Here is a 12,843-nt window from a genome sequence, read left to right as displayed (position 1 = left end):
AGAACATAAAAACTTAAGATTAGAGTTAACTTTTAAGATTAACGACAATCAAATTAAAAAAAGAAATGATCTTTTATTGAAGCATTTATGTTCTGCTATTCAAACATTGGTTAGTATCATCATTCTGTGCAACACGAGGGAAGCTTCGGCAAGATTTGCTTTGATAAATTTACCACAAATCGAGGTTTGTGTTTATTTGAAGCAGTGGTTGATTTCAAGTTTGAGGAGTTTATAGCAAGTACCACCAGTTTTAACTAAAATTTATTTATTAAAAAGTATAAATAAATTTATAAATAGAAAATTAGGTTTGTTAAAAATGTATGATTATTATAAATTTTAACCAATAGTTGTGTTCGACAAAAATATGTTAATTTATTAGCTTTTTTCTGGCATACAACACTTTGAACTATATGAGTTGTTTACAAATTCAGTTTCAGTAAAGTTCTATGTTTTAGTAAATAAATCAAATTGTTTTCATCATTAAATTCAATTAAATAAACAAACCCAAAATCTAAAAACTGAAAATATTTTATGTGAGCACTATTTTAATTATGAAAATGTTAATTTACTAATTATATATACATATTAAAAAGTTCTCATCAACTAATTAATTAGTAGAACATGATTGATAAATGATTTCATTCCTTGAACATGTAATTAAGAGTTTAATCGTTAACTCCTGATTATGTAATATCTCAAATTCGTTAAAGGAGTTGCCATTAATATACCATTTTGTATGTTCAATTTTTATTTTTCTTTTATCTTATTATCTTGAACACAATAATGTTAAGTTAAAAATACTTTAAAAACACTAGTTTCATAAATAAACATCAATCAAATTATTAATTAAACTAATTAAACTAAATAAGTCTGTACAAGCTTCATAGTTTTACAGTAAATCGGGACTTTAAATTTTAGTTTCTGCGAAATGAGTAAAGTAATATAACATTACAGATTTTCCAGGGGAATCTTAAGTTTTAAGTGTTCAATATTAATATCGCGTGTACAATTCACATCTTTAATAAATTAGGAACTGATGATTGAAGAAGTTGCTGAAGTAACAGCGGAACTTGAAAACTGTTTCGCCAGAACAGAAAATGAAGAAAGGAAGAAAATTTTGTCAGCCCTGCCACATATATTTCTTTGTAATCCGAATAGAAGCAGCCACAAGGCACACCACAAATCTTCATATTTCCTTGTGAAAAAATTAAGTACGATACCAAACATATTTAATACTTACTAAGTGGATTAATAGAAAAAGTTAAAAGAAGATTCATAATCATTCTAATTAAGAACATAAATATCTGAACCATAAAATATGGGTGGATGAAATTTCATTGAAATAATTGATTCATTGCAGCGGATTCCTCCTCCGACAGATGAAAACTATCACCATGCTGTAAACTGGCTATTTTCTGGACAAATAATTCACGACAGAACAGAAAGTACACAAAGGAAGAAGAGGAAGAACTTGAATCCATTACGAACGAAAAGTTAACAGAAGAAGAAGGTGATTATGAAGAAATCACTGGCACAATATGAATAATTTCTAAGCCCACAAAATGAGCATTTAGTTATCAGAATATCAGATATCCTTATAGATAATGAAGATACATGGCCTAACCCAAGTGAAAAAAGTTGGCCTTTTCTATGTGCTTCCCCTCCTCCCAGAAGAACAAAGAAGGAGAAAAGAAATTTCGACCAAATTTATTAACTTTTTCTATGTTATAAAGGGAACCATAAATCTAAAACTACCACTGCCTGGCTCCATTCTGTCTGCCTTTTTTTTTATCCATCTATCTAGATTAGAAGATAAATCTTTTTTTTTTTGAGAAAATTAACAAAAAAGAAAGGTGGAAAGAGCAGAGTTACATTGCAATCCTGCGGAGAAATGATACAACAACCTCAGCTCTTATTTGCGCAGCATGATAAGGTGGGAATGTTAGCTTATGTTGTTGGTGTCGGTGTCGGTGATCGTGTGTCGAGGGAGAGAAAGAAAAGGAAGTGTGCAATAGTGTTTTCTTCTTCTCTTCATTGTTGTTGTCACTGAGAGAAGGAAAAGAAGAAGCATGAGATAGGATAGGAAGAGAATGGTATATAAGAGAAGAGAAGAGCAGAGAAGTGTGTTTTGTTTTGTCCGTGCGGCAAATCAAATGCGTTTTTCGGCCGGTGACGGGCCTTTTTCGGCTTACGCTTTGTCCCCTTTTTTTTCGTAAGACACAAAACTCTCCTTTTCTCTTTCACATATTACCATACTAATTATTAATTACATTATCTTAATTGTATTTGGCGGATTAATGTTCTAGTGTTCGCCATATCGTAAACCATAACATGTGTGTGTGGATGCTGACGGGTTTTTTAAGCAGTTCTTGGCCGGTTTTCTGCGACAAAAATCGTGTCAAGTCCAATTACTTTTTTTAGATATATAAAACTCACTCATTAAGAACTAAAATAAATATTTGGCTTTAGATTTGTGGTTTTTATACATAGATTATAGATAATAGATATATAAGCACGATATATTTTATCTAAATAATAGATAAATTGGCTTTCTTACAAATTGTACATTCAAACATCGGAAGTACATTAAAAAAATAAACTTTCTCTTATTTATATTATGTGTTATTCTGTCTACAAAATTCTCAATAGTTTATAGTGATTAGTTTATCTCCATACAAGATAAAATAGTATGATTATGTTTAAATATTTTAGTGTCCATCACAAAGTCTTTTAAGGAAGACATTCACAATTCACCATGAACCCACCAACAACAATAACAACATTAATCTTAAATGGTAGGTTACAAACCACCACATATATTATGTTTCTATATTATTAACATATAAAATAATCATCTCTCTTCTTTTCTTCTTCAAAATCAAGAATCTAGGTAATCAAGAGATTTCGTGAAATTACTCGTTTTAGTTTATGTATAGTAAACCTTTAAACACACTTACTTTAATACTTTTATTAACATAAATGTAAGATTCTCATTGTTTGATCTCTTTGTATATTCATCAAAGTATTTGTCTCTCAATACCAAGATCTTTCATCTCAACTTTTAAGTTTAATATTCTCTACATCTTATTTTATCTTTTTATTGGATAACTATAAAGATATCATCTACTTAAAAAAATGAAAACAAAACATTGTTTTCTTCTTGTACCACTTTCGCATACTTCGATTTAAGTCATAAAATGTTTTATTTTGCAAGAGACAAAAATTTTCTTAATCTTCAAAAACTCCTTAAGTTATTACATATAGATTGCATCCCTATGTCTTAATTCTCCAACATTGTTTTTATGCTTAATTGTTATAGTTATAAATTATACTAATTAAATTTACATAAAAATTATTATCAAACAATGATTTTCAATAAGTCAGAAAATATCATTATGTTCAATTTTATACTCAAGTAAAACCTTTCATTTTTAGTTTTGCCTTGAATTTTTTTGTCTCCTTTTCGTTCTTTTTTTCTTGAATACCTACTTGAATCCAACTACCTTCTTATGTTTAAGTAGATCAATAAGTATCCATATATGATTCATGTTCAAAGTAGGAGTGACAAAACGAGTCAACTCACATCACTTTGGTTTATCCCACTATTGGTTTGCAAAAAACAAGGTGAGCAAGTTAGCTCAGCGTAAGAGAGCAGGCTAAGAATCGAATCCCATCCCACGAAAGGATGGGTAGGTGGGCAACTTTTTCTTTTAATTTTTTTTTTATTTTTAAATTTGGTTTTGTGTGTATTAAAAGTACATTTTTTTAAGATTTTTTTTAAACTTTAATAGATTAGTTAATATTTTAATAGAATAAAAAAATTATTATTATTTTATATGTTAAATTATTTCTTTAAAATTAATAATTAGAACTTAATTTATAAGTATTAATGATTTAAGTTACAACATTATCATATTTTTTATCCTTTAAGTAATATAATAGAAACAAATTAAATTATTATTTTATTAATTTTGATTTAAAAGAAAAAATGAATTGGCAGGCTAGTCAATCCCACCTTATCTTTGTCTCGCCAAATTGGCATATCAAACAAGATAATTCAAGACCGACTAGTGGATTGAAAACTTCAACCCAATTACCAAATTTTGACTGAGAGACAAGTTGGTTTGTAGGCCTGAGTATGTTTTGTCATTTCTAGTTCAAAGATTTAAGTTATTTATCCATGACATATTATCATTGTTAACATAGTAAATAATATCAATACATTAAAACTTTTGTGTAGGTTTAGTCGTCTTTTGCTCCCTAACACACATAAGCTAAGAGTCATAACCCAAGTTGACATGTTTTTTATTTTCTCAAGTGAAAAATTGAGGTTAATTTGTATTGTTTGATACCTTTCATAACTCGTCTAAACATCTTGAGAAAGAAAATTGGAGCTCTATTTGGGTTTTATCCTTGTTCTTCTTCATATACTTATATATCATCATTTGGATCTTGTTGAATGTAATATCCCTACTCATGAAACATATAATTTTCATGAGTTTCAACGTCCACAAATTATACTTTTTCACTTCTTCTACGAATCTAACAAAAAAACACTTGTATTTGTTATTAAGGATGACAATGGAACAAGGTAGGGACATGTTTCGTTATCCCATATCCATCCTCAAAGAAAAAGTTCATCTCTATCCTTATACCAAGTACAACGGATATGAAATTTTCGTATCATCCTCATCCCACCGGATAACCCTTTACCCGTGCACCCATACTTGTTTTCTTAGGGTTTTAGTATCTATAAATTAATTTTTATAAAATTATAAAAAATTCTTACAAAGAAAACATAATATTATCAAATATTCAAGATCAAAAGAAATATTCTCGTTTCTTCAATAATAAATATTTATGAAAAAATTATAATGATATATATTTCAAATTAGAGTATCAAATAAAGTTTTTTGAGAATCAAAATACTTATTAAATTTTCAAACATTAATAAAATAAAGTTGATAAAATTTAAAAATATTTTTAAAATATTACAAAAAGAAAACAAATATTCGAATTATTACAAATATTTTAAATGTCTCTTTACTCTAATTCTTTAAAGTTTAATGAAATCTCTTTTTTATACACTAATTAATAAAAAATTATAATACACCACTTATTGAAATCACACTAATAATAATTTAAGTTTAATGTATATCTTTCATTTTTTGAACCTCAATATTGGATGGTGATAAAAAAAATATTCATGACAATGACATTAAATTACTATGTTTTTGTAAGTAAATTTTTTTTATACTATGATAAAATTAATAAGTTAGAAAATAAAAAGAATTATATAAAAAATATCAAAATAGTATTCTAAATAAAAATAAGCAACAAATAAAAACGTCAAAATGAAGTACAAATAATCAAATGTGTGTTAGAAATAATTTGATACACCATTGAATGAAATCTAAAAAAAAACATATACATAATTAAAGGTATGATAAAATGAAAATACCTTAGATATTTAAGAAAACTTTTCAAATATGAAACTAATCAAAATGTGGAAAGATAATGAAAATTGTTTTAGCAAAAAAAGAGTTATTCAAATTAAACATAACATAAAAAAGATAAAGAAGATAAATTTTTATATTATCTAAATGAAGGATTTTTCTATTAAACACTTAAACTTAAAGTTAAACATTCTAACGCTAAAAATTTAAACAATAAATAAAATTATAAAAAAGGAATAGAAATATTTAAATATGAGACAAAAAAATATTAAATTTACACACATCATTAATTTACATACATTTTTTAACATAATTGTATAAATGTTATAATAAGATAGAAAAAATATATTAGGAATGTGAATTATTTCATGATAAACTTAATAATTAGAAAAAGAAAAAAAAAGTGTAGCTAAAAAAAATCATAAAATTAGAGAGTAAAAATTATATTATATATATATATATATATATATATATATATATATATATATATATATATATATATATATATATATATAATAGGGGTTTGCTACCGCGCGTACGCCTGTTTTTCAGTTGGTACATTTTAGCAATGTGTACCGGATTTTAGTAGACAAAAATACCCTTATATATCATGGATTCTAAGTTTTAAGGTTAAGGGTATTTTAATAATTTTCATTCTCAAAACTTAAAAAAAAAAAAAAAAAGAACCCCCTAAACCCTTACTCACCTCTCTCATTCCTCTCAATCCTTTCTCTTTCATCTCTCTCACTCCAACCTTTTCTCTGTCATCCCTACTGTATCCCAATTGAAAAAATCAGAAATGTAAAGAGTTGAGTCATTAACATATTCACCTACCTTCAGGCAAAGGTTCATTCAAGATCTCTTCAATTTCACCATCTTCACTAACCTCTCTAATTTTATCCGCATAGGTTGAATCATCATCTCTATAAAAACCCTTCAGGCCAGTTACCAATTCTTTTGGATGTCATTATGCTTGTGAAAATTAGATAAAATTATATACGACAAAAATTATAAAATGAAAACTCATTATAAAGTCATTTTTTGTAAGAAATTGTTTAACAACGAGTGTTTCTGATTTTTTTCCAGGCCAATTACCAATTCCTTTGATGTCATTATGCTTGTGAAAATTAGATAAAATTAGATAAGACAAAAATTATAAAATAAAAACTTGTTATAAAATCATTTTTTGTAAGAAATTGTTTAACAGCAAGTATTTTTGATTTTTTCCAAGTCAATTACCAATTCCTTTATGCTTGTGAAAATTGGATAAAATTAGATAAGACAAAAATTATAAGATGAAAACGTAAGATTGTTTAACTGCAAATGTTTCTGATTTTTTCAATTGGGGCTACAGTAGGGATGACAGAGAAAATATTAGAGTAAGAAAGAGGAAAAAGAAAGGGTTGAGAGGAATGAGAGAGGTGAGTAAGGGTTTGGGGGTTTCATTTTTTTTTTAGTTTTGAGAATGAAAATTATTAAAATACCCTTAACCTTAAAACTTAGAATCCATAATATATTGGAATATTTTTGTCTACTAAAATCCGATACACATTACTAAAATGTACCAACTGAAAAACAAGCATACGCGATATATATATATATATATATATATATATATATATATATATATATATATATATATATATATATATATATATATATATATATATTTACTCATCCCTATACCCAATTTAAAACATCGAATAATACCCATATTTATATTTATAATATATTCTCCATCAAAACAGAACATATTAAACAATATTCACGAAGGCAAATTTATTTTCCAGCTCTATTTTGTGATTTCAACTTATCGTGGTTAAGAAATGTAAATATCACAATATTAAACATCCCATGAATAACACTATTATTTTTTTATCTCTATTATGTGATTTCAATTTATCCTTATTAAGATATGTAAATGTTAAAATGTTAAACATTCGTGAATAACACAATTTGTTTACTTTCCACTCTACCTCACCATAAGAGTCTTAAAATTTTAAATACACCATAAACACTTGTTTATCAAATAGATTATAGTATTTACATTCTCGTAAAGAAATTTAAGTAAATTAATTCTTAATAACATACATCTTACTCATTCATACAAATTTGATATATCATCTATGAAAAATTATTTAGTTAAAATGTACTTGCATCCTTTTCTTAAAAATTTATTTATTTTATTAATTATTTAAATCTTAATTTATTAGAGGACATGAATTAATAGTAATTTTTAATTTACGTGTTTAATATATAATTATGATGAATATCTAAAAAAACATCAAAATCAAATTATAAACTTATAAACAATTACAAAACTTATAAAGCACTTGACATTTTTATTGAAATTCATGGAAAAAAAAATCTTAAGAATCCTTATAGTTAAATATTCATATCTATTAAAATAAAATTAATTTATAATATATGTAAAAAATATTAGTATAATTTGAACACTTTATTTAAAGTGTGATCCACTATTTGTTAGGTTTAAATTTATTCACAAATAAATATAAAGTATTGTATTATAAACATTAATCTTTCGTAAGAAAGAAATAAAAAATGTAAATATCTCTCCTCATTACATATGAATGCTTTATAAAATTTTGTTGGTTGTGTTGTGATCTTTAAAACGTGATGATTCTATTTGAAATGTTTAATTGGAGATTCTCTTGGTGTCCCGTGTGAATGAGACTGAAATGAAACGGGATTTCCATTTACTTAGACAACTTCTGACGCTCACCGTGTTTACTGGACTGTGGTGGAGATTCCAATTTCAACAAAATTGGGAAAAAAACACCTTACATTATACTCTTGTATTTTGTGCCTTTCTGTTTGTTCAACTCAAAAATTATTAAAATCATCGAATGGAACAATCAATTAACAAAGTTTTCACACGTGCGGTCTGAATAAGTGGTCAAAGGAATGAAACCATTTTCTTTGACCCAACAAGAGGCGTGGTTAGGAATTATGTTTTTGTGTAATTTACTTTCAATTCTAACAGTGTGTCTCCTGATGCACTCTCCTAACTACTGGACATTTAAAATAGACACTCAAGTTAAATATTTTATTTTTTTAACGGAAACACTCTTAAACAGATTTAAGAGTTAAATATGTTTCTAAAAAAACATATTTAAATTATTCAAAACACTCTTAAACAAATTAATTTTTTAAAGTTAAATATGTTTCTAAAAAAACACTCTTAAACAGGTTTAAATTATTCAAAAATTTTCATTTACCTTGAAACTAGACATATATTTATAAAACAAAATAAGACAAAACAATTAAACTTGATAATTGTTCATTAATAATTGTTACTGACTCTATTAATTACTCATTAATGATTGTTGTTACCATTTTAATGACTATCCTTTGTGACTCTAATATATGTCTCTCTTGCTTAGTTCTTTTATGACTTCGTTCATTGGCCATTCAGTCCTATATGGTACATTAGACAGAGCAGTCTCATATGGTACACTGGGCCAAGCGGTCTATGCAGTAAAGTAGCAATATCATATTTCTAACTAGGAAAAAATAAATTATTAAAGTTTATTTTATTTTTCTAAATTTTATTTTTCTTTTTACTAAAGTATGAGAATTTATTATACTCCCACATCATGTTAAATAAATAAGATAACAAGATGATAAGGTAGTTTATTTCTATCATATTTACGTACATACGTTTATAATAAAAGAGTATAATTATACTCATGGACTTTCTTTTAATATTACACTATATTTGTAATACATTTGTTGTTGGACTCAAATAGTTTGTTTGCTTTTTGCTTTTTATTTTCTTTTTGGTTCTAAAAACATTGTTTTGTATCGAGTGTTTCATCTTATACCTTCAACATCTCATTTACATCTCCAAAAATTTCATTTTTAATCTTTTAACATTCTGCACTTCCAAATTTTTTAAAAATTTTATTTTTAATTTTAATAAATATCTTTTTATTTTCATCCCTTTCCTATTAAAGACACTTTAATAAATATCGTTTTATTTTATTATCTTTCTTATTAGAGACATTTTGCACCACCTTAATAATAATATAATTTAATTTAAAATTTAAGAATTATTTAACATAATTTTACGTTTTAATAATTATTAAAATATAATTTATATTATAATAAGACTAATATTAAAAAAATAAAAATAAAAATAATAAATTATATTATAAAATTTGATTTAATATATTCACATGTATTAAATTATATTAAAATATTAAAATAAGTTAAATAATTATTAAATTTTAAATAAAAACAAAATTTTTTAAAAATTTGTTTGTCATATATCAAAATCAGTTTTGTTTTTATTTAAAATTTAATCAATATTTAATTTAATTAAAAATTATAATATTATTTTATATTTTTATAATTTAAAAATTAATAAAATATGATTTATATTTTTATAATAGTTTTATTAAAAAATAAAAATAAGAGTAACCATGAAAATAAAAATAATATTAAACATCACATTTAATATATTTAAATATATTAAATTATATCAAAATGTTAAATTAAATTAAATAATTATTAAAATTTAAATAAAAAATAAAATTTTAAAAACATGTTAGTCGGATATAGAGATTTGATAAATTTATGATAAGGATATGGATGATAAATAAAATTTTCTAAAATTTTAATTTTTATTTAAATTTTAATAATTATTTAATTTAATATTTTAATATAATTTAATATATTTAAATATACTAAATGTGATTTTTAATATTATTTTTATTCTCATTATTATTACTCTTATTTTAGTTATTATTATTTTTATTTGTTAATAAAATTATTATAAAAATATAAATTATATTTTAATAATTATTAAAATATAAAATATAATAAATAATGCTATAATTTTTAATTAAATTAAATATTTATTAAATTTTAAATAAAAAACAAAACTGATTTTGATATCGATAAACAAGTTTTTGAAATTTTTTGTTTTTATTTAAAATTTAATAATTATTTAATTTATTTCAATATTTAAATATAATTTAATATATTTGAATATATTAAATCAAATTTTATATTATTATTATTATTTTATTTATTTTAATTTTTTATTTTTATTTTTTTATATAGCTATTATTATAATATAAATCATATTTTAATAATTATTAAAATATAAAATTATATTAAATAATATTTAAATTTTAAATTAAATTAGAATTATTATTATTAAGGTGGTGGTGTAGAGTGTATTTAATAACAAAGAGAAAAAAATAAAAAAATATTTATTAAAATGTCTTTAATAAGTAAGAGAAGAAAATAAAATCATATTTATTAAAGTTAAAAATAAAATTTTTGAAAAAATTGGAGGTACAAATGTTAAAAGGGTATAAATAGAATTTTTGAAAATTAATATGAGATATTAAAGGTGTAGGATGAAACACTCTTTTATATTTTGTAATGGACTTATTCACCTTTGCCTTGTGGGCCTCTTACTCATCCTAACATCACACTGGACACGGACAAATTAAATTAAGAATATAAAATACGTTGAATTATGTAATTTCAATTTAATGGGAAATAATATTACAAATAAATTCATAAAAACAATATGATAAAATGATATCTTATGAATGAATTGATTTTTTATGATAAATTATAAGAAGTATTAAAATTTCTATTATCAGGTAAAATTTATTTAAATTCGTAAAGTTTTCTCTTTTACACATACTATCGTGAAATTTTAAATATATGATTTATTCGTGAGTGTTAAAGAAATGGTGTGTATAAGCTTTTTTCCTGTTTTTCCCAATGCACAAATCAATGTATATATGACTTTGGTCATCTAAACTTTTTCAAACTAATTAAACCGAAAAGTTGTAAAGTATTTTCTTACGACCTAACTACTTTTCATCTAGTAAATATGATGTCCACGTTGTAATAAATGGCATGCATATGCTGCTGTTAAAATTGAGGATACATGCCTTGCATCTAATCTTTTGAAGATTATTCACTAATATGAATGAGATATTAGTTCAATTTATTAAAAAAAAATAACATCTTTAAGAGGATGGATTTATAAATATTTTTATTGCTTAATTTTTTTCATACTTAAATTTTTAATCCAGCAAATGTGCATAAGTTAATCATTTGTTTTTAAGAATATCTTTGAGTTGGTGGCTTACTGTTAATACTTTGTTCACTTGAATGGATTTGAAAGAGAGTAATTGAGAGTGACTGAATGAATTTGGAAGAGAGTGATTGAATGGATTTGGAAGAGAGTGATTGAATGGATTTGAAGGTAAATTTTTTGTTGTTTATTTTAGTGGATTTAGAGGTAAATGAGAGTGGATTTGGAAGTAAATTTTTTTAATTTGTCACATCAATTAAATCCTACACTAATTCTCACAAACTTTACTTCCAAATCCACTCTCACTTACCTCCAAAATCACTCAAATAAATAACAAAAAATTTACCTTCAAATTCATTCAATCACTCCCCCTCAAATCCATTCAAGTGAACAAAACCTAAAAGAATATATCATGGAAAGAAAGTTGATATCGAACAAGTAAATATTTTTTTTCTTTTTTGTTGAGACGAGTTAATGGAGTAAGTTTTATATTCATTAAGAACATAGTTTGTTTTTTAGAATTTTACCTTCTTCAAATAGATTGAGGATAAGGTGGGACATTATTAGAGAATATTATATTCTTAAAAGTTGATTTTAAGTTTATTTCAATTTTATAAAATCAATTTTTAATATGAGATTTGTAGTAAGTTATATTTTGTAAATTTGTCTAATATTTACTCGATGTAGAATCTTCAACACATCCTCTTACTCTTAAGTATATACATTTCAAATGTGGAACTAAACATTAAATAGCAGTTCAATAGTCGATGACATGATAGATCAAATAATAACAAATATCATTATGATAGACTTTAGGTAACTCTAATTTCTTCTTAAGGAATGAACTTTAAGTATAATTCAATCGTACAAATCATTTTTTTAAGATTGATGAGACTTAAAGTGCATTTCCCAATATGATATCAAATATATCTAAAACTTATCATAACATGATTTATTGTTTGTTGGACCTCTTGTATCACATGTTATTGAAATATTTATTAATATTTCCTTTATGCTCAACATGTATATAGCTCAAAAGAATGTATTGAAAGTTTTACATTAATTAGACATAAAATGAATATACAATAGCTATAATGATTTTGAAATAGTAAGTTAAGTTTAAAGTTTACTTTTAAAAAATATATATTAAATTTTTAATTTTAAAATATCAAGACTGAAATAATACGTGTAAATACTTTAAGATGGAAAATGAATAAAAAACAAGATAAAAATTTGTAACTAAAATTTAATAACAAGAACAAGAAATAAAAACTCGAGTAAATAGAATCCAAGTTCTATTCG

Source organism: Vigna umbellata, chromosome 10 (genome assembly GCF_029865625.1).
Source record: "Vigna umbellata cultivar VRB3 chromosome 10, Vumbellata_1.0, whole genome shotgun sequence".
Lineage (NCBI taxonomy): Eukaryota > Viridiplantae > Streptophyta > Magnoliopsida > Fabales > Fabaceae > Vigna > Vigna umbellata.
The sequence above is the reverse complement of the archived record's forward strand: the minus strand, read 5'-3'. Positions refer to the sequence as shown.